General features: G+C 37.0%; 1 long non-coding RNA gene across 1 annotated transcript; it reads left to right on the top strand.

Annotated features, from left to right (window-relative positions):
• Window positions 1-311: 311 nt before the first annotated feature.
• Window positions 312-2,050, top strand: LOC147525096 (uncharacterized). Its single transcript, XR_015197737.1, has 7 exons — window positions 312-374; window positions 762-829; window positions 948-1,047; window positions 1,170-1,229; window positions 1,335-1,476; window positions 1,549-1,666; window positions 1,810-2,050. It is a non-coding gene; the product is annotated as an uncharacterized LOC147525096 (long non-coding RNA).
• The last annotated feature ends 21,295 nt before the right edge of the window (window positions 2,051-23,345 follow it).

Below are 23,345 nucleotides of genomic sequence, written 5' to 3'. Positions count from 1 at the left end.
CTTGTGTGTAGCATATTCTTTTCATACTTGGCTTTCCTCGTCGATTATAAATCTTATTTTCCATAGTTAAGTAAAAACTTTATTCTTAGAGATAGAAAAAAGCATGTCGAGCTTTATTCCTAAGTGTTTTCTTCTTGTTTTGAAGCTTGTTGTCGTGATTCTCAAAAAAACCGCACTGAGTTTGGTCCGTGATATCCTTTTCTCTTTCTTTTTTCTTTTGAATGCTAATATTCTTTCCCCACACACTAAATAATCTGAATAGAGATGGCTTTATCATAAAAGATGAGATTCCATGGGCGATAATCGGAGCTTGAATATGTTGTTGAATCGATCGTGTGTTTACCACCAAGGACAAAGCTGCTGCTCATTTGAAGGTTTGCTTTCCTGTTCTAGCCTCTAATGCTTGTTTATATTGACGGATCTGTGTTCTGTGGTTTGTAAATGTTTATAAAAATGGGATTATTATATTATAGTCCACGAAACGGAGTTTCCTTATTGATACTATTTTGAAATGAAATAGTTGTAGTCGGTTAATTCTAAAATGGGGTTGTTATGTAGTTTGTTTCTTAGTATGTGCAGTGATCCGAAGTCTATGCAAACGAATTGATATTCAGTAGAATAATGATATTTAAAAGTAATTAAAATTTGTTTGGTTGGATATATATCTACTTAAATACTACTAATAAGATTGAAATGAATTTTATTTCATTTTATTCCTAGAAGAACTTTCTTATGTCTGATTGTAATTTATTTGTATGTAGGTGCAACAATCAAAAGGTATCCCAAGGGCATCTGATTATCGGAATTCCATGCCAAGTGTCACTTGAAGGTAATTGCATTTTAACAAGGAGTTCACTAAACCTTATTTTTAACTTCACCAGATATCATTTGCCACATGTTATGATTGTTATCTATGGAATTATCGCACATTGAGTGTACGTGCTTAGTTTGCAACTGATATACTGGGCTTCATTTGGGTTGATTTGATCTTGGGGTTTAACAAAGAAAGAATGGATCATTGTTTCAGTTATTGCCCGCTTTTGAGAGGTTAGAGGCTTCAACTTAAATATTTTTCTCCTCTGTGTATAATTAAAGACAATATGTATTGCAGTGGAGATAGTAATTAAATTTTAACTACTCTTCTGACATCTATTCTTATACGTGTTTAGGCTTTTGCTGATGAAATTGGAATTCCATTCATGGAAACCAGTGCCAAAAGTTCTACAAATGTAATATTATTAGTAGTAGTAGTAATAATAGTAATAATTATCTTTCTTTCTTTGGCGTTACTAGTTTCTTGAATAGATTTGTATTAATTTCGTTGACTTTGGCAGAGTTGTTTGGCATTAAGATATGAGGCATTGATTCTTAGAGAGAAAATCTGTGGATGAGAATTGACTTCAAGTTTCATATCAAGAGTGGTTCAATTTTGCTAAAGATTTAGTGGGAAATGGATTTCACTACATTGCCGTCAAGGTAATTAATGAAATGTTATTGTTTGCTTATTGGTGTTGTTGTTAAGCTAAAACTTTACTTGTTTGTTTGTAGGGGTGTGAAAGTGCATTTTCATGCATTCAGGCAAACAATGTCGTTTGCTGCTAAGAGATAAGTTCGTGCTTGATAATATGAATCTTTCATGAATCTCCATTTGGGTTTTGATGCAGAGGTGAGAATCCCTAGTCTTTTTTTATTGTTAAGCTCAATCCACTATACCTTAGATTATCAGTATTTAGCGTTTGAATTGGTCTTGATCCTCTTATTGCCTGCTTCATGATTTTTTCTTGGTCAACTATTTTATTTTAATGCTAGGATCTCTTTTGGAGCATTTGTGGAAGTAAATGGGCGTAGGGTTTTCCACAAACGCAAGTCGTTATCTCTTGTTTAGGATCATATAGTATGAAAACTTTTTTTTATGGTGATAGTTCAACAATAAGTTTGTGAGGTTTAGAAAATCGCTCAAAGTTGTGAATGTATATGGTTGGATTAGTTTTGTACTTTATCAGTTTTTTTCCCATATATATTATGGTTTATTTGTAAAATAATATGAAAATGTATTGTATATAGGATAAATTTAGCTTAAATAAGAATTTATGATTTATGTATATGGTGCAATAGGGGGCATCTTTTTGTAGGTTTAGCTAGTCGCTACAAAATATGAGAAATTATTTTTTTTTATCAGCAACCCACCCATCAGCAACGGTTCATAACCGTTACAAATGATTTTTAAATTAATTTTTTTAAAAATTAACTAACAACTTTGCAACGGTTAAAAACCGTTACAAATTACCAACGCTTAAAAAGCGTTTGTGAAATAAAAAAACTGCAAAATATTTTAAATTTGTGTACAAAATAGTTATAAAAAGTGTTGCAAATCATTATTGCAACGCTTAAAAAGCGTTGGAAATTTATATTTGCAACGCTTATTAACCGTTGCAAAAATTTCCAACACTTTACCCACGCCATATTTGTAACGCTTAAAAAACGTTGCGAAAATTATTCGCAACGCTTTTTTGACGTTGCAAATAGCCTGTTATGGTGTAGTGTCTGCTAGACTAGCTAGTATTTGATTGAATTGTTAGCTCATCTGTTGAGTTATTTGTTGAGCCATAATATCAATTTTTTTGTCAATTCTTTTGAATTCATTCTCGGTTTTGGTGGCTAAAGCTTTCATGATTTCATCTGTGGTGTTGGGTTGGGTTTGGTAATTAGCCATAGGAGCTATGGCTAATTCTCTGTTCATGTTTGTTTGTTGTTGTTGTTGTGGGTAATACTGTGGAGAAGGTATTACTGCGCCTCTATTATTCATCTATTGTTGCCTATTGTTCCTTGATTACCTTGAAAACCATATTGGTTTTGTTGTGGAGGCATATTCTGTCTCCATGAATTGTTTGAGTTATTTCTAAGATCTGGGTTATAGTTGTTGTTATTACTAAAATTATTTTGATAACCATGTCTTTTGAATGTATTAAAAGTGCAAACATCATCAGTACCTTGAGCAACAAACATAGAGCAAACTGAGGTGTCATGATCTGTAGTAAGGCAATTTTCACAAAATTGATTGACACTCATTGCTTGTTGAGGTTGATTATTCTTTGGAGGGTTTAAAGTGAATGAATCAAATTTCTTGTTTAAGTTTTCAATTCCTGTGGTTAAACTAGCAATGGCACCTTCAAGTTTCTCATTGAGTTCGTTTTTAACCTCATACATACCTGGTTTACTAAAACTCATCCCCCCATCTACCCGTGCCATGTCCTCATGGTCACTACTATTGGCCCAATCCTTAGAACTCTCAGAAAAGTTTTGCAAAAAAGTGTATGCTTCATCAGGAGTAAGACTAGTAAATCTTCCTCCATTCATTGATTCAATTAACTGACAGTTCATAGGTGAAAGACCTTTTATAAAGTAATGTACGATATTAAGTATGTCAAAACCATGATGTGGACAGCGAACAAGTAAATCATTAAATCTATCCCATGTTGTATGAAACTCTTCATTTGGTTTTCCTTTGAAGGTTGAAATAGCCAATTGCATGGCTTCAGTTTTACGTAAAGGGTAATATTGTTTCATAAACTTTTGTGGTAGTTGGTCCCAAGTAGTTATAGAATTAGAGGGTAGGGATCTGTACCAACGTAGTCCGGCATCCTTAAAAGTCAATGGGAACAACCTTAATCTAGTCTCTTCGTGGGAAAGATAAGGTGCTTTAAAAAGTACTTAATATGCTCAAGAATTTACTCGGATGATTATATGGTTCTTCATTTGTTTTGCCATAATATCTTGGCAACATATTAAGAATAGTGGGCTTAATCTCATAGTTATTGTTATTGTCGGGCATCACTATGCAGTTCAGTGGTTAAACTGCGATAGGTTGAAACAAGGTGCTAAGAGTTCTTTGATCAGCCATGGCGGCTAATGGTACTCTCTCTGGTGTATCTTCTAAGTCTACTAGTGGTGTGTGTGTTTCAGAATCAGAATCAGATCCTGAGTTTGATGGTGTGGTCTCCTCCAAAACCGAATTGGAAGATTGTTACAAGAATTAGCTCTTGATTAAACGCTTTAGGTGAATCACGAAACCAAGTTTTCATGCACTAGATAATAAAGCTATGTAAAATAATCTAATATGCACTTAATTAACTAAATTATATTATCAAACTATATGATGCTAACTATTAATGCTAATTATGAAACCGCTAACAAGGGATTCACGGTGGAAGAGAAGCACTTACTGTTACAGCAAGCAAAACAAGTCCAAAAATTTTGAAATTTTTATAGAAGCTACCTGATACATCCAGAAAGTAGCCTGTAAAATTTCAAAGCAATCGGAGCTTGGTAAGTCCCTCTTCTTTACTGTTCAATCCTGCAGAGTCCAGTGAGAAGTTTTCTGCACACACTGTAAACAATCGATTAAATAAATATGTAAAAGAGCACTAAAAATCACGAAATTTTTACTGGAGTCTCCTGACGTGTCAGGGATGATCTTGTAAAATGTTTGGATTATTTGGAAATTTATAGATCCTTCTTCTTGACTGTTCTTCCAGAGACCTTGGTCCTGAAAAGCTGCAGAAACACACTGAAAACAAGCAACTAGTTAAGTGGTCAAAACAGGTTAAAAATTACTCAAATTTTTACTGGAAGCTCCGGACGTGTCGAGGTTCCTCCTGTAAAAACTTTAGAATTTTTGATATTGTTCAAATAACTCTGCTCGACTGTTTTTACAGATGCTTGCGTCCTGAAAACTGAAAACGGGGTACTGCAAAGACGATGTTAGTTACCCAGGTAAGACAAGTACTAAAAATTCGAAAAAATTTCAATAAATTACCAATACTGTACAGATCAACTCTGTAAAATTTCAAAATTTTTTGAAATTTAAAAATACGTTTTCTGCACTGTTCTTTTCTGTTAAACAAACACTAAACTTTATGAAAATACTTTCTACTATGCAAATCTAATTGAATTATGCTAAACTAATCTAATTATGCTAAATATGAAATTTATACTATATGAATTCCTAACTTAAAGTAATCTAAACTAAATATTCTATCACCTAATCAATTTAGAGCAGGCAGCGGCGCCATTGAAAAAGCACGCAACACGTAATTATTTGTATGTCGTTGTTTGTGTTACGTATCTTTTGCAAATCTTACTTAGTCTATTAAATATTGATTAGTATAGTGGCTACCAAGGTATCAATCCTACTCTAAATAACTAAGTGATGATAATAGAAATTCCTAATCTAAATTACTCTAATGGATGCAAGTAAAAGATGTGGCTAAGTAATAATTAATATATAGTTGATTTGATTTGAGATTTAAGCTATGCATAAAATAAACTAAATTAAATATATAAATATGAATCAAGAAGGAGAATATCTTAGGAGAGATGAATCCACCAAAATCATAGAATTAGTCTAATAGATCTACCTATCATGCTTAATATAAATCACCAATAGAAACTCACCATACCTACAAACCTTATGCTCACAACCATGATGATAATATGTGGCTTTCAACGTGCTTTCTATCTTTCCATCAAATACTTATTCAATCTCCTATGATATCTTCTATCTAACCAAATTGTGCTTTAAGTGGCATTCAATATACAACTCTAGGTGTCATGGAAAATCCACATGTGGCATTAACCATACAACTAATTGAGGTGCCATAAAGAATCCAATCATCACACTAGAACACTAAAAACTAGAAGAAAAGAATCTAGGGTTTGTGGTATTTGGCTCTACACAATCTTGAATTACCCTAAGACCTCCTAATCTCCACAGGAGCGTTAGATCAATGGACGAATAAGAAGAAACTCAATGAGGAATTTAAACTAAAACATGATAGAAGAAGAACTAAACTAAAACATACGAAAAAGGCTTCATCTCCCCTCCCATGAGAAGGGAGATTAGCCCCTCATACTATGCTATAAACACAATATGAAAAGGAATAATCTTTATAGCTATTAATTGTGAAAAGGTCTGAACTTTCTTCTCTCTTAATTCTAGATCTAAGATGCAAACACTAAATTTCCTAGATGATGTAAACTGAGATTTTTGTGCCTTATATATTGGCTTACATGCTCGTCTGGATAGAAATTTGAATCCTATGTTTATTTGGTGTCAAACTTTCTGTAATCTTTCTAGAAGCAATCCTGGAAAAGTTAGATTCGGTTGGACCGAAGTTGGACGTGACCCACTTTGCCCTGCGGGCTATTTCCCAAGCTGCAGCTTCTGACAACTTTCAGTTTCCTAATTCTTGTGAAAGTCTGACTTCTTTTCCATGTTGATCTCATCTTCCTATGAAGTCGAAATTAAGGCTTTGAGATCAGATTGAAGACTCTTCTAACTCAATTATTATCCTCTTTTAGAGTCCTATTAGGCTTGGCACTTATGGAGACAAATATGACATTTTTGCCCTAGGCCTTTAGCTGTAATTCCCAATGACTCCTTTTTGACTTGTTTGAGTTCTTTTCCCTCCATATTTCACATTTAGGTTCATTGACCTGCAAAAACTCAAATTGCATCATATTAGAATATTTAAATATAAAATTGAGACTAACATACACATAATTGGGGTTATAAATCATTACTTTTGAGCACTTATCAATCGCGGCAATTTATAACACTTTTGAGCACTTTTGAGCACTTTTGAGCCAAGAAGGGGTGCCCTAAGATGATCGGTACAGAGTCGTTAGCGACTTCTGTATCGAGGATAACAAAATCTGCAGGATAGTAGAAATCCTGAACCTTAACAAGCACATTTTCCACTATACCCTTAGGATACTTTATAGACCTGTCTGCTAACTGCAACGTCATTTTTGTAGGTTGCATTTCTAACACTCGCCCCCAAGTTTAATAAAGCGGTCGTCGTGTGGGATTCTCCTAAGGTGCATTTTACAGTAGGACGTCTAGGGTCCTTGTACTTAACAATTCCATTATCTTCGGATAAAGTTGGGAACTGTTCAGTTAGAAAGGAGTCTTTAGGTATGTTGGTCTTACGCCTAGTAGTGCACAACTCCTTAAGAAACTTAGCGTGGTTAGGTAGCTTTTTAATAGCTTCAAGAAAAGGAAGGTTTATCGTTAGATTTTGAAAACGCGTTCCTAATCTCCTCAAAGTTTGTATCCCTAGTTAGCATGGCTAATTTCGAGGAACGGTTGTTTCACTCTATATTTAGCGATAGCTCGAATTTGATGTGTAACCTTGGCTTTTCTGTTTCTTAGTTTGTTTTTAACCGGTACCTCTACAGTGGTAGGCTCTTCAGTTTCTATTTCGGTATCTAGTTCAATATCCGGTGTAGGGAGTACTGATGGGGTAACTATAGGCATAGTTGCTTCGTTATCAACCACTCTTCTAGAACGGAGAATGGATATGGCATTTAGGTCACCTAAGATTGTAGTTTCCATACTAGTATTACCGTTTACCTCAAAGGCTGTGTTTGCTATTTTAGGGTTTGATATCGCTTGTCCTGAAAACACGCCGTTTGGTTGGGCTTTCTCTTGGGCTAACTGATGTATGCCCTGATTTATGGATTGTAAGATCTGTTGGTTTGATTTAGTCATTGTTTGGAAAAGTTGTTGGGTAACCTGTATAAAGGCGTCGATACGATCCGGTTGTGTAGGTGTAGTAGTCACAAGTGGTGCGACTGGAACTATCTCACGTTGATTATTTATGGGTGGGTTATGATAGTTACTATTGTTAAAGGAACGATACCTCTATTAGTATTATAACTATTATAATTACCCTGACCTTGTGCTAGACCTTGTCGTGGTTGCGCTTGGTTGTTATAATTATTATAATTCACTTGACCTTGTCCTTGTCTGGGTGGAGCTTGGTTATAATTGTTTACTTGCCTAACATTTTGGTTATTAAACCCTGGAGGTGTAACTTGTTGATTGTTTCGCCAACTAAAGTTGGGATGTTGTCTCCATGGGGCATTAGGAATAGGATAGCTATTAATGGAGCAAACATTATCTTGCTCTAATTGTTGTTGTTCATAAGCGAGAGGACAATAGGAGTCAGGGTGCTCAGGACTCAAACAGAAATTACATGGGTTGGAGTTGACATTCATGACGGGGATAGGCTTTTGTTGAACAGAAATAGCCTCAACCTTTCTAGTTAGAGATTCGATTAAATTTTTAAGTTCTGGATCGGGTTTCATCTCAAACATATCGGCGGCCTTAACTGTTGGAGAAGAACTAGCAGAGCGGGGGATATCATCACTACCCCCCCAATTATTATTGCGCTTAGTTTGATCTTCTAAAAATTTGTAAGCCTCCGAGGCTCCTTTACTTAGGAAACTACCCCCATTCATTATGTCAAGGACTTCTTTATGGTGATGTAAAAGTCCTTTGAAAAAGGCACGAACTAACGTGTCTTTTGCTAGGTTATGGTGTGGACACTCTATAAGCAGATCGGTGAAACTATTCCAAGCATCCAAGCATCAGAAAATGATTCATGAGGATTCTGTCGAAAAAAATGAATCTTGGAAAGCATCTCATCTGTCTTTAGGGGTGGATAAAAATGTTTCATAAACAGCTGAACAAGTTTAGCCCACGAGTCCACAGAGTTAGGCGCTTGGGCAGTTAACCAAGACGCTGCCTTATCGGCTAAAGTGAAGGGAAATACCCTCAATTTAATTTTTTCCGCACCAACCGTAGGATGGTGGAATGTTGTAAGGACTTGTTCAATCCTACGCATGTGCTGATAAGGTTTTTCATGGTCTAAACCATGAAAAACAGGTAACAAATTAAATATGTTTGGGGGGATTCGAAAATCTCCCACTGGGTCTGCTAGAACGATGCAAGATTTAGGGCTATCGCTCAAGGCTTTGTAAACGTCGGAGAGAGGAGTCTCTCTTTCTTCAGCCATTATGTCAGGTGTGGTGGGTAGGATAGTAGCTAGAGGTGTAGTGATTGGTATACTCGATAAACTTGTTTGTTGACGTTGACGGTTAATTACATTCGGTGTTTTTCTCCGACCAGACCTTAATCTCATGCAAGTCTAAATCTAAACACGACAACACTCTAAACAATCTTGATATATTAGTATAAACCTCTAACCGAGATGCGAGGTTTGGAAGAAAGGAATACCTGATTGCGTCCTTGCTTCGCTTATGAATAGCGTCTTGTTTACGCGTGTTCAGTGTATATAACAAGTTAGAACACTAAAAAACTTAAAAAATTGAAGTTTGAAACAAACCTGTGGAAATCCGGCAAAATTCAGCTCAGGGCGCGGGTGCGCTCCCTTTGGGCGCAGGTGCGCTCTGTGTAAACTTAAGTTACAGTGTTTGAGCGCAGGTCGCGCTCAAGGTTCCAGGCGTTTGGGTGCAGGTGCGCTCCGTTTGGGCGCAGGTCGCGCTTAGTGTGGTTTTTCGCGGAACTTTTCAATGCTGAAACGGACAACCACAGTATGAATCAAACAAGGGTGGGTGGGTTTAATGGGACTTAAAAATGACTAATTATACTATGAAAACAATGCTAAAGGTAACTAAGATGGCAGCGGCATCATTTGATAAAACATAAAAATATAGTTTACCTACGAAATGAACTATGAAACTCAAAACGTAAGTAACTAAAACTTAATACGTGCTTAATTTATCAAGTTTTCTACTCTCAATTCTATCGAAATAGAGTGGAGTAACAAATTCGTTCCACTCCTAGTTCTTTAGCATGGAATGATCTCTAGTCTAATTAATCGGTCTTAAGTCTAGTGAGAGATTTACGAAGGGAATTCTATACTACGAGGGGAAAACAATTAACAAGTTACGAATAACGAAATGAGAGAATGCTAAGGGTTTGAATCTAGATAAAGAATTAAAGGGAATTGAATCCACCTTAACTCGACTTAATCCTACTAACAAAGACTCGTCGTGATCCATATTGAATGCTTTGCATATCAAAATAGTAATTATAATCCCTAATTATACATGGCATTTCTACCAATTCATAACTAGCATGTGAGCGATTAAACCCATTCTCATGGTGAATTAATCGGTCCTAGAGTGGAATAATTATCATGACGATTCCTAAGTTTAACAAAGATCAAGCATCATCAAGGCTTCTTTAACCCCTCTAATGGAGGTTTAGCCTTGATTCATACCACTATCATTTCCCATTGAATTATAACTAGACATCATATAAAAATTCTATCTTTATGCAATTTATCTAAACAATAATTGAAATATTAGGTAATAACTAGGAAATGAATAACAAGTAATAAAGGAATTTAGATCTAAACAATTGTAAATGACAAAAATCGAAATTGACAAACTAACTATTTTATTTATCAAACAAATGAAGAACAATGATTCTAAGAGTTTAATCTAAAACAAGAATTGAATTTAAACTAAACTTAATTTAATTAATGAAAACTAGATCTAGAATTATCTATAGTTTTAGGTCTAACTAGCTACCATTAACAAAGAGCTAAACTTTTGTTTTTATATGTTCAGATCCAAAAATCGTGCATGGGCTTGGAGCCATGTTTTGCGCCAGAGAATCAGGCCCAAAACCCAATACTTTCAGTCCAAAAAGGCCTCTTTAGCTGCAGTTGGCTTCGACAAACTTTTCGTCCACTTTTTCTTCTCTGATTGGGCTAAGGCTTGGACCATTGGAAAGCTCTTTCCGATCCGGTCATTTTGACATAAGGTAGACCCAATTCTGAGGTCTGAGTCCAAAGATACGGCCTTCGGAAGTTCTGCTGACTTGTGTGTTGTTTCTGCCCACGTTGACTTTGACTTTTCAGCTTTGACCGGGCCTTAGAAAGGCTTTGTCTTCTTGAATCTTGGCCTTTAATCACAGAACTCCTCAGCAACCGACCTTTGCTACTTTATCTCGCTAAAGTGACACATTTATGCACATAATGGACTTTGAAACCTGAAATGCATAAAAACACATAATCAGTATTAACTCTTAATTATTGCTCACATAATTGGTCTAAAAGTATGACTGTTACAGGGTTAAAACTACAGTTTTGGGCTCTTATCAATGGCCTAGAAAGGCTCTAATATCACGGACAGTCCGTGGTTTAGGTAGAGTCACTATCTTATCTAGTTTGGCCTTATCTACTTCGATGCCATCACTAGATACAATGTGACCTAGTACTATGCCCTTTTTCACCATGAAATGACACTTTTCCCAGTTTAAAACGAGGCTCTTTTCTTCACACCATGTCAAAACCTTAGACAGGTTAGACAAGCAGTCTGTGAAGGAGTCTCCATAGATAGAAAAATCATCTATGAAAACTTCCATAAAGTGCTCTACCATGTCACTAAATATATGAAGCATACACCGCTGGAAGGTACCAGGAGCATTATAAAGGCCAAAAGGCATTCGTTTATAGGCATACGTTCCAAAGGGACATGTGAAGGTAGTCTTTTCTTGGTCATCAATATTAATAATAATCTGAAAATAGCCTGAGTAGCCATCCAAAAAACAATAAAAGCATGACCAAATTTAGGCGCTCGAAAGCATCCGATTTATAAAAGGTAAAGGAAAGTGATCCTTTCGTGTCATAACATTTAAACGCCTCAGAATCAATACAGATTCTCCATTTCATAGGACCTTGTGTGACAATATAGTTACCCTTTCCGTTACGTACCATGGTAACTCCCGATTTCTTAGGAACTACATGAATGGGGCTTACCCATTCACTATCAGAGATTAGGTATATGATACCCGCATCGAGTAATCGTAAGACTTCTTCCCTAACCACCTCTTTCATGGTAGGGTTCAAACGACGCTGAGGTTCGCGAGAAGTCTTCGCGTTATCCTCCAAATGGATGCGATGAGTGCAAACATTAGGGTCAATTCCCTTAATGTTAGCTAGGGACCAACCAATCGCAGACCGATGTTTCCTAATCACCCTGATTAAACATGTCTCTTCATCCTTAGTTAACTGAGAAGATATAATTACCGGATGACTACCATCCGGATCAAGTTGAATATCTTTTAACTCCGGGGGAAGAGGTTTAAGCACTGGGGTGGAAGGAATGTCGATAAATGTTTCATTAGGGTTTCCATTTTGCATAATGAATACTTGCTTAGGTATCAAGTCTTCATACTCAGTATATGGAACAACTGGCGGGTTTACAATTGGTGTGGACTCAAGGATGGTGTTGACTTCCTCTAAGTAGGAGTCATTTACAAAATCTGAAATTCCAAAAGAAAGAAATTTGTACATATTGCTTTCGGGAAAAGTGTTGTTAAAATAATCTTGAGCTAAGCTCTCGATCATGTTAACATCCCCATCGATAGACGATTCTGGTAACTGTTTCATCATTTTAAAAACATTTACCTCAACAGAAAGATGGCCAAAAGATAAGGACATCTTACCATCGCGGCAATTTATAAGCGCGTTGGCAGTTGCCAAGAATGGACACCCTACGATGATCGGTACAGAGTCGTTAGCGACTTCTGTATCGAGGATAACAAAATCAGAAGGATAGTAGAAATCCTGAACCTTAACAAGTACATTTTCCACTACACCCTTAGGATACTTAATTGACCTGTCCGCTAACTGCAACGTTATTTTTGTAGGTTGCATTTCCTATAGACCTATTTGTTTATACAAATAATACGGGAGTAAGTTAACACTCGCCCCGTGTCCAAAAGCCGTCGTCGCGGTGGGAATCTCCTAAGGTGCATTTTACAATAGGATGTCCAGGGTCCTTGTCTTAACAATTCCATTATTTTCGGATAAAGTTGGGAATTGTTCAGTTAGAAAAGGCGTCTTTAGGTATGTTGGTCTTATGCCTAGTAGTGCACAACTCCTTAAGAAACTTAGCGTGGTTAGGTAGCTTTTTAATAGCTTCGAGAAAAGGAAGGTTTATCGTTAGATTTTTGAAAACGCTCCTAATCTCCTCAAAGTTTGTATCCCCGGTTAGCATGGCTAATTTCTCAGAGAACGGTGGTTTCGCTCTATATTTAGCGTATGGCTCGACTTGATGTGTAACCTTGGCTTTCTGTTTCTTAGGTTGTAGTTTAACTGGTACCTCTACAGTGGTAGGCTCTTCAGTTTCTATTTCTGTATCTAGTTCGATATCCGGTGTAGGGAGTACTGATGGGGTAACTATCCATAACGGAGAGTGGTGATGGCATTTAGGTCACCTACGATTGTAGTTTCCGTACTAGTATTACCGTTTACCTCAAAGGCTGTGTTTGCTGTTTTAGGGTTTGGTATCGCTTGTCTTGGAAACACACCTTTTGGTTGGGCTTTCTCTTGGGCTAACTGTTGTATGCCCTGATTTATGGATTGTAAGATCTGTTGGTTTGATTGAGTCATTGTTTGGAAAAGTTGTTGGGTAACTTGTATGAAGGCGTCGATACGATCCGGTTGTGTAGGTGTAGTAGTCACAGGTGGTGCGACTGGAACTATCTCACGTTGATTATTTATGGGTGGGTTGTGATAGTTACTATTGTTAACCGGAACGATACCTCTATTGGTATTATAACTATTATAATTACCCTGACCTTGTCGTGGTTACGCTTGGTTGTTATAATTATTATAATTCCCCTGACCTTGTCCTTGTCCTTGCCTAGGTGGAGCTTGGTTATAATTGTTTGCTTGCCTAACATTTTGGTTATTAAACCCTGGAGGTGTAACTTGTTGATTGTTTCGCCAACTGAAGTTGGGATTTTGTCTCCATGGGGCATTAGGAATAGGATAGCTATTAATGGAGCAAGCATTATCTTGCTCTGATTGTTGTTGTTCATAGGCGAGAGGACAATAGGAGTCAGGGTGCTCAGGACTCAAACAGAAATTACATTGGTTGGAGTTTACATTCATGACGGGGATAAGCTTTTTTTGAATAGAAATAGCCTCAACCTTTTTAGTTAGAGATTCGATTAAATTTTTAAGTTCTGGATCGGGTTTCATCTCAAACATACCGGTGGCCTTAACTGTTGAAGAAGAACTAGCAGAGCGGGGGATATCATCACTACCCCCAATTATTATTATCGTTTTGTTTGATATTCTAAAATGTGTAAGCCTCCAAGGCTCCTTTTACTTAGGAAACTACCCCCATTCATTATGTCAAGGACTTCTTTATGGTGATGTAGAAGTCCTTTGAAAAAGGCACGAACTAACGTGTCTTTGCTAGGTTATGGTGTGGACACTCTATAAGCGGATCGGTGAAACGATTCCAAGCCTCTGAAAATGATTCATGAGGATTTTGTTGAAAAAAAATGAATCTTGGAAAGCATCTCATCCGTCTTTAGGGGGGGTAAAATGTTCCATAAACAAATTTGAACAAGTTTAGCCCACGACTCCTTGCATTAGGCTTTGGGCAGTTAACAAGACGCGCCTTTATCGGGCTAAGGTGAAAGGGAATACCCTCAGTTTAATTTGTTCCGCACCAACCGTAGGATGGTGGAATGTTGTTAGGACTTGTTCAATCCTATGCATGTGCTGATAAGGTTTTTCATGGTCTAAACCATGAAAAACGGGTAACAAATTAAAATATTTGGGGATTCGAAATCCCCATTAATCGGTCCGCTAGAACGATGCAAGATTTGGGGCTATCGATCAAGGCTTTGTAGAAGTCAGAGAGAGGAGTCTCTCTTTCTTCAGCCATTATGTCAAGTATTGTGGGTGGGATAGTAGCTAGAGGTGTAGTGGGTGGTATACTAGATAGACTTGTTTGTTGACGTTGTCGTGTAATTACATTCGGTGTTTTTGTTCGACCAAACCTTAATCTCATACAAGGCTAAGACCAAACTTAGCTAAACACGTCAACACTCCAAACAATCCTGATATACTAGTATAAACCTCTAATAGGAGATGCGAAGTGTGGAAGAAAGGAATACCTGATTGCATCCTTGCTTCGCTTATGAATAGCGTCTTGTTTACGCATGTTCAGTGTATATAACAAGTTAGAACACTGAAAAACTTGAAAAATCGAAGTTCGAATCAAACCTGTGGAAATCCGGCAAAATTCAGCTCAGGGCGCGGGTGCGCTCACTTTGGGCGCAGGTGCGCTCAGTGTAAACTTCGAGTTACAGTGTTTGAGCGCGGGTCGCGCTCTGTTTGGGAGCGGGTCGCGCTCAGCTTCTAGTAACTTTTGCGCAGTACGCTCTTTTGGGGCGCAGGTGCGCTCCGTGCAATTTTTTTCCGAGGAAGTTTAATGCTGTGGAAGACAGCCACAGTTAGAATCGAACAAGGGTGGGTGGGTTTAATGGGACTTAAAAATAACTAATTATAGTAAGAAAACAATGCTAAAGGTAACTAAGATGGCAGCGACGCCATTTGATAAACATAAAAAGATAAAAAGTTTACCTACGAAATGAACGATGAAACTCAAAACGTAAGTAAACTAAAACTTTATTTTTACTAATTGCTATCAAGTTTTCTACTCTCAATTCTATCGAAATAGAGTGGAGTAACAAATTCGTTCCACTCCTAGTTCTTGCGATGGTTTCGTGTCAACTAATCAATCATAAGTCTAGTGAGAGATTTACGAGGGGAATTCTATACTACGGGGTGGATTCAATTGACAAGTTACGAATAACGGAATGCTACGAAATATTGAAATGTGAATCTAGATAAAGAATTAGAGGGAAAGTGAATCCACCTCGAATCCAACTTAATCACCTAGCATAGACTGTTGTAATCCAATTCTTATGTTCTTACGGTAAGAATTGTTCGTTCTAATCCCTAATTAGCATGGCATTTCTGCCAATTATAACTAGCATGTGAGGTCGTCCACCCATTCTCATGGCGAAACACGACCTTCTAGAATGGAATAGACTCTACAACGACTCTACACTATACAACTAAGTTTTCATCAAGGCTTCATCAACCCCTCTAATGGAGGTTTTAGCCTTGATTCATCAAACCATTATTTCTCATTGAATTATAACTAAACATCATACCAAAATTCTAACTTGGCTAATTTAACTAACAATACTTCAATCTAATTTAACCACTCAGAAATGATACTCAACAAGAGTTAAAATTAGATCTATAAATTGAAATGACAAGATCGAAATTGACAAACTAGCTATTTTATTTATCAAACTAATGAAGAACAATGATTCTAAAGATTAATCTAAAACAAGAATTGAAATGAACTAAACTTAATTTTATTTAATGAAAACTAGATCTAGAATTATCTATAGCTTTAGGTCTAACTATGTCACACCCCGAATTTCGACAGAATTCGGAAAAAACATTATTTGTCCCCGACTCTTTGATCTCCGAGGTGTGACGCACTCTCCACTTCCAAAAACCCATAAACAGTTTAAATAATGCGGATAATTAAAAACCAATAAAAATTTCAATTAAACAAATGTCCTCTTCATTACAAAAATTTACAACTAAGATTAGGTTACAAATCTCTTTTCAATAACTCCTTATTTAAAATTTCAAATGAAAGTACAATTACATTGTCTAGACTGAAAATCTATATCACCTTAAGGGAAAACAAAATACATCCTGAAATGCAATGCTAACGCAAAACCACACGAATGTGACCAACCTTCTTCAACACTAAACCTATCAAAACTTATCAACTATGTTCATTGAATGAACACACCCGATAAGCAAACATGCAAATCGGGTCAGCATTATAAACAATGCTGGTGTGAGTAGTCCTAAAATACAACATATAATATACATATATATACACAATCCATACGGCAGTTAGTTCCTCCACCGAGGCACCTTAACTTTCAACGACTAATACAACATCCTTAAGTACAATAATCTAGGCAGGTAGTTCCTCCACTGAGGCGCCTTAACTTCCCACTAACCATACAACAAACTATACGCATCATAAATAAGGCATGTAGTTCCTCCATCGAGGCGTCTTAGGTTCTAACTAAACAAATAACCAACCAAATATATTACCATAATTAGATTATTTCAGGCTTTCTTTGCGTGTCCCTAAAATCACGTCGTATCTATGTCTTACCTAGTTTCCCTGGCTACCACAATCGCTACCCAACGCCGAACATGTACATCCACATGCCTCCCCTTACATAATGAATCACTCCGCGTAACCACCACGAAATGGATGCCGCGACACCGTAAATCCTCACACGGAAGCAATTATGTAAGTAATGCCACTATTCGCATAAAATATCGCGATCATCGTTCTTTTTGCGAACGGAATAATCAAGCCACTATTCGCTCGCCATGAGGGCCATTCAAATTTTAACTCGAACGCCGGAAGGGCGCCAAGGCCATTCGTGATTAACCGAAATGCCGAAGGGCCAATCACATGAGTTGTGGTAGTCGTTCTAGGATTTTCGTTACGTAATTTATTCAAGTGTCATACATTAATGACTCATAATAAAATTCCACTATATCACGTACAGGTTAATTACCTTATTGCACTCAGCCACAATATTTAGAAACATCTCAATTATATCTCATAACCACTTTCATACTTTCACGTGCCAATATATTATTGCACTACACCACACTCCCGTGGGCAAATATTCACCAATACTATACTACTTCATAGTAGCATCTCACATATATAATAATGGAGCGTTTATATAAAACTATGTCTCCCAAACTATTGCATTCAATATATATATATCCCAACCTATTATATAATGTTACCATGCTTCAACGTATCGCATACATTTTTATTATAACGTATTAGGAATATAATGTCTCCTAACATCTCAATATCGTCATGTGTCAAAACATACACAGTAGCAACGTCAAATCTTTATTAGAGAATGACAACCAAATTATGCAGGCTTCCACAGCATTTTATTAATACATTTGTCCATATAATATACTGATAAGAGCCCAAAACTGTAGTTTTAACCCCTTAATAATCATACTGTTAGACCAATTATGTGAATAATAAGTAAGAGTTAATACTGATTACATGTTTTTATACATTTCAGGCTTCAAAGTCCATTATGTGCAGAAATGTGCCACTTTAGCGAGATAAAGGAGCAAAAGTCAGCAGAACTTCCGAATGCCATATCTTTGGACTCAGACCTCGGAATTGGGCCTACCTTATGTCAAAACGACCGACTCGAAAAGAGCTTTCCAATGGTCCAAGCCTTGGCCCAATCAGAGGAGCAGAAGTGGACGAAACATCTGTCGAAGCCAACTGCAGCTGAGGAGCCCATTTTGGACTAAAGAAATTGGGTTTTGGGCCCGATTTTCCGGCCCAAAACATGGCTCCAAGCCCATGCACGATTTTTGGATCTGGAAGTATAAAAACAAAAGCTTGACTCTTTGTTAATGGCAGTTAGGTTAGGAAGCTAATGTAATGGAGTTTAGGGTTAGAAAAAGATAGATCTAGATTAGTTTTTAGATCTAGATCTAGTTTTGAATCTCCATTTTTATTAGTTTTCATTTCCCTTGTTTTAATTTAAAGTATTAAAATATTGTTATTGCTTCATTAGATAAATCAAGTAGTTTATTATTGATCAAATTCGATTTTGTCATTTATCTATTGCTTAGATCTAATTTCATTTCTTGGTTGTTAGTCATTTCGTAGTTATTGATGTTAGATTTTAATTATTGTTTGTTAAATTTCATAAAGTTAGAATCTTTAGATTTAGTTGTCTTAAATTTATAATTAGTTTTAGTTTAAACACCAAACACATCACTCTCACTGTTCCTTGTGTTTGAATAATTGAATTCTATTTAAGTCTTGAGGGTTTAAGAGTGGAACGAAATCCTTACTCGTTGTATTGCATGATTATGTTTTGAGAGTAAGAAATATTGATTTAAACGTAAGAACGGTAGGATTACGTATTAGTGTTCTTGTAGCATTAATATTTAGGATTCTATTGTTTTTACGGTTATCAAATGGCGCCGCTGCCATCTTAATCTCGTTCATAAATAGAATTCAATTGCTTGAATCCAAGGGGCAATCCCCCATTCTCTACCCACCCACCCTTTTAATTTTTCATTCTTGTTTCTTGAATTTTCGAACCGTTCAATTGTTTCAGGCATAGGGGCTGCGGATTCACAGAGAAAAACACTGCGGTGAAGGTATTTCTAAATTTTCGAAAATTCTGAAAATTTTCATACATATTATTTAATGTGTTGTTGATTTACTGGAATATTTTCAGATTTTTCAAAGTTGTTTTACCTTGTGAAAAAAATACGATCTTTACAGTGCTGCATTTCAGTTTTCACACCGTATGTTCTTGAAAAACAGACGAGTAAGGTTACTTAGGGAGTTCTAAAAATTCTATAATTTTTACAGGAGTATCTATCCTAACTAAGGAGTTTGTAGTAAAAATTTGATGAGTTTTTGATTTGTTTTGACCTCCTAAATAGTAGAGTGTTTCCAGTGTGTTTTTGCAGTGTTGCAAACACTTAATATCTGAAACACCAGCCAATAAGGAGAGGTTGTAGAACTCCAATTGCTCTAAATTTTTACAGGAAAAAGTAGGATCTGTCAGGAGTCTCCAGTAAAAATTTGGTAATTTTTGGATTTGTTTTGATGGGTTAACCATTCGGTTGTTTGTATTGTGTCCAAAACCGTTTTGCAAACTTTGAAGGGCTGTAGAGGGACTTTAATAGCTCCGATTGATCTAAAATTTTACAGGCTACTTGATAGACGTCTTAGAAAATTACTGTAAAAATTTCAGAATTTTTGGAGTACGATAATAGGCCTAAAACTTGAAAACCCTGGAGCGCGACCAGCCCCATGTTGAGCGCGACCAGCGCCCAAAACACTCGACATTCGAAAACCTTGAGCGCCAAACGCGCAAACCCGCGAAGACCAGACTCAAACACTGGACATTCATAAAACCTTGAGCGACCAATCAAGCTTCAAAGAGAGAGACACCAGCCCTCTGAATTTGCCGGATTTTCACGGTTTCGATTCAAATTTTCAATTTTCAAGTTTTTTGATTGTTCTAACTTGTTAAATACACTAAACACGCGTATACAAGACGCTATTCAAACGCGTAGCAAGGAGGCATTCAGGTACTCCTTCTTCCACTCCTCCCTCTTCGTCAGGAGGAGGAGTTTTATTCTAGTATAATCAAGCTTGTTTTTCATAGAAATAAATACAACACGCCTATCTAGAATTTCACACACTACACTTGCATCAATGGCTAAAGAACAAAGAGACTCCTCTCTCGATTTTTATAAAGCCCTAAACGATGGCCCTAAGTCGCATCGTTCTTGCAGACCTAGTGGGGGATTTTCAATCCCCCTAATATATTTAACTTGTTACCGGTTTTTCATGGTTTAGACCATGAGAAGCCTTTTACCAAAGACGCGTAGGATAGACTAAGTTCTCACTACATTCCATCATCCTAGTAAAGTCCGATCAAGTTAAACTTAGGGTGTTTCCTTTCACCCTAGCCGACAAAGGCGGCGTCTTGGTTAACTGCCCAAACGCCAAACTCGTGGACTCATGGGCTCAACTTGTTCAATTGTTCATGGAACAATTTTACCCACCACTAAAGACGGATGAAATGCTTCAAAAGATTCATTTCTTCCGCCGAATCCTCATGAATCCTTTTCGAGAGGCCCGGAATCGTTTCAATCGATCTTCTCATTGAATGCCCACATCATAATCTTGCGAAAGACACGCTTGTTCGTGCCTTCTTCAAGGGGCTTTACATCGTCATAAGGAGGTTCTAGATATCATGACTGGGGTAGTTTTCTTAGTAAAGGAGCCTTGGGGCTTATACATTCTTAGAAGATCAATCTAAGAGGAACAACAATTGGGGAGGTAACGATTCCTCCCGCCCTCTCCTTCTTCTCTTGAGGTTAAACATGATCCCGAAGCTTAAAACTCTTATCGATGCCCTCACTAAAAGGTAGATGCCATCTCGCTCAACAACAACCCACTCCACCATGAACATTAACTCTACTCGTTGTAATGTTTGTTGTAGTCTTGAGCATTCCGACTTCTATTGTCCTCTTGTCTATGCACAAACACCACCACAACCATCACACTTCAACCAGCTTAACTCAACATCAAGGACAAGGGAACTTAGGTGACCGAATAGAGGTTTAGTACCCATAACCCGAACTATCAACATCAAGACATGAACGCCAACAAGCTTTTAATTCCAATACAACCATCTACGGACAAAGTAGTAGTGACCTTGTTGGAGAAACAAAATCAAATTATGCAACAAAACTCCAACTTGATGAAAGATCAAAGATGATCAAAACTCTAATATGATGAAACAAACGATGCAAATGATGCAGTCTTTGTGCCAAAAGGTTATTGACATGTCTTCTAACCAAAATAATAACCAAACCGGCGTGTTTCCAAGTCAAGCAATGCCTAATCCTAAGTCAACAAACACCGCCTTCGAAATAAAAAATATTTAATGTAATGGTAATATAAACCAAGGGGGACCTACAGGGCAATCACTACCCTTCATTCGTATGCAGTAGTTGATAACCAAGTGACTATGCCTAAAGATTACCCACAAACTAAAAATGATACCATACCACATACTATAATAGAAACTGAAGACCCTACAACTGTAGAAGTACCAGTTAAACCACAACCAAAAGGGAAAACATTACAAGATCCAATAATAGAAAGTGAAGACCCTACACCTGTAGAGGTTCCAATATGGATACCTAGATGGAAAACGGATAGAGATAAAGCAAAGCCTAATAATACTTTTATCCCTTCTGTTAAAAATAGCGATAAAGCACCATATCCCCAAAGACTAGTTGTGTTTAAAAATGACGAGAATTTTGATGAGATTAGGGAAGTGTTTAAAAATTTGACTATAAACCTACCTTTTCTAGAAGCTATAAAAAAGTCTACCCGACACGCTAAGTTTCTAAAAGAGTTATGCACCAAGAAGAGGAAAACCAACATACCCCACGAAGCATTCTTAACTCAACAATATCCTCTTTATCCTAACATAACGGAATTGTTAAGTACAAGGACCACGGTCGTCCCTATTATACAATGCACCTTAGGTGATACCTTCATAACAACCGCTTTTTATTAGACACGGGGAGTGTTAAACTTACTCCCTTTTTATTTATATAAACAACTGGGTCTAACAATACTTCAACCAACCAAAATGACTTTGCAGTTAGCCGATCGTTCTATTAAGTATCCCAAGGGTGTAGTTGAAAATATTCTTGTTAAAGTTCAGGATTTTTTTACTATCCCCGCCGACTTTGTTATTCTCGACACGTAAGTTGCTCATGATTCCATTCCCATCATCTTAGGGCGCCCTTTCTTGGCAACCGCCAATGCCCAAATCAATTGTCGGGATGGCTCAATGACTCTTTCTTTTGGAAATCTTTACGTAGAAGTTAACATGTTTAGACAAAAACGGGGACAACTAGGTTTGCCTATAGAAGGAGAAGTGAAGTCCATTGAGAGTTTTGTACCTCACATTAGTGCGGTGACACTTTAGTCCCCACACTAGTAGATACCCTCTTATGGAAGAAGACAAGGATCACAATTTCTACTCCCTAGGCGTAGATAACATCGAGGAAGATTTCCTTCGACTCCTTGAGTTCTCTCCTATTGACATCCATTCATCTCTTGACGCCATGACGGAAGAAGAATTTTTTGCCCTTTATCCCAGTGATTCTTCTTACCCACCTATTGAGGAATGTCTTGCATATCTCAAGGCCTCTGATGATATAGACCTAAGAACACTAGTTGAACACCATTCACCCACCTCACATCCTCATGTCACTCATTCACCTTCCATCACGAATATTCCTCGCCCTCTACCTTTTCAAAGAACCATTGAGTTTGTACTTGACCTTGGTGTTTAACCTATGCTTCATAACTATCTAAAACCAACTAGTGAAGAAGTAACACCCAAGGACAAGCCACCGGACACTTTTTCATTTTTTCCATTTTTCCCTTCTCAAAATTATCCACATCCTACGTATCTTCCACAACCATCAATTTTCTCATGTTCATTTACTTGACATTCCCTTCGTAGGAGGACAAAGAAGAAACTGTATGCTCGATTAGGTTTTAGATCTATAAGGCTTTACTCTCATTCCACTAAGCTACGTCATAGGAAATCTTGGAGCTTAATTCTATTTGATGGTGCATTCCATGTTAACTATTTATGGAAAGATCCACAATTGTTTAGATTATTGATATATGGGAAACTGCATGTAAATACATATATATCACTTTAAGTCTAGGGAATCTGACTTTAAAAGACCCACGTTTTAAAACAAATTTTTACAAACCTGTTTTCAAAAATTTGTTTGGGGGTGGGGTGTTTGGTTTTTCCATGCTTGATCACTAAACTTCCTATTCTTACCCCCACCTCGCTCCATCATTTAAAAAAAAAAAAAAAAAAAAAAAAATAAAAAACGTTTTCCACTCCAAGTTTTACCTTCTTTTTGCTCTAAACTCCGGTTTCAGCAACTACGAAGCGCCGCTGCTTTGTCGAGCGCTGC

Source organism: Coptis chinensis, chromosome 1 (genome assembly GCF_015680905.1).
Source record: "Coptis chinensis isolate HL-2020 chromosome 1, ASM1568090v1, whole genome shotgun sequence".
Lineage (NCBI taxonomy): Eukaryota > Viridiplantae > Streptophyta > Magnoliopsida > Ranunculales > Ranunculaceae > Coptis > Coptis chinensis.
Note: the sequence above shows the minus strand (reverse complement) of the source record. Positions and strands in the feature narration are given on the sequence as shown.